At 44.3% G+C, this 964-nt stretch overlaps 1 non-coding gene across 1 annotated transcript; it reads left to right on the forward strand.

The window, feature by feature from the left end:
• The first annotated feature begins 340 nt into the window (after positions 1-340).
• Positions 341-413, forward strand: TRNAW-CCA (transfer RNA tryptophan (anticodon CCA)). The gene has a single exon. It is a non-coding gene; the product is annotated as a tRNA-Trp (tRNA).
• Positions 414-964: the final 551 nt, after the last annotated feature.

The following is a 964-nucleotide window of genomic DNA, read 5'->3' on the forward strand; positions in this document are numbered from 1 at the left end:
CTCTTTCCCCTGCTGTGTCCACAAGTCTGTTCTCTATGTCTGCATCTCTATTTCTGCCCTCCAAATAGGTTCATCAGTACCATTTTTCTAGATTACACATATTTGTGTTAATAATACAATATTTGTTTTTCTCTTTCTGACTTATTTCACTCTGTATAACAGGCTCTAGGTTCATCCACCTCAGTTCAACTGACTCAAATTCATTCCTTTCTATGGCTAAGTAATATTCCATTGGGCTTCCCAGGAGGCTCAGTGGTAAAGAATCCACCTGCCAATGTAGGAGATGTGGGTTCAATCCCTGGGTCTGGAATATACCCTGGATAAGGAAATGGCAGGGTCTTCCCTGGTGGCTCAGAGGCTAGAGCATCTGCCTCCAATGCGGGAGACCCAGGTTCGATCCCTGGGTCAGGAAGATCCCCTGGAGGAGGAAATGGCAACCCACTCAAGTATTCTTGCCTGGAGAATTCCATGGACAGAGGAGCTTGGTAGGCTCCAGTCCACGGGGTCGCAAAGAGTCAGACAAGACTGAGCGACTTCACTCACTCACTCACTCACTCAAGGAAATGGCAACCCACTCGAGTATTTTTGCCTGGCAAATACCACAGACAGAGGACCCTGGCAGGCTATAGTGCATAGGGTCAAAAAAGAGTCAGACATGACTTAGCAATTAAACACCACCACCACCAATATTCCATTGTATATATGTACCACAACTTCTTTATCCATCATCTGTCGATGGACATCTAGGTTGCTTCCATATCCTGGCTATTGTAAATAGCACTGCAATGAACACTGGGATACATGAGTCTTTTTAATTATGGTTTTTTCCCATGTACATGTCCAGGAGTGGGATTCCTGGGTCATATGATGGTTTTATTTCTAGTTTTTAAGCAATCTCCATACTGTCCTCCATAGTGGCTATATCAATTTACATTTTCACCAGTGGTGCAGGATGGTTACCTTT

The sequence above is a fragment of the Odocoileus virginianus genome, chromosome 4, assembly GCF_023699985.2.
Source record: "Odocoileus virginianus isolate 20LAN1187 ecotype Illinois chromosome 4, Ovbor_1.2, whole genome shotgun sequence".
Classification (NCBI taxonomy): Eukaryota; Metazoa; Chordata; class Mammalia; order Artiodactyla; family Cervidae; genus Odocoileus; species Odocoileus virginianus.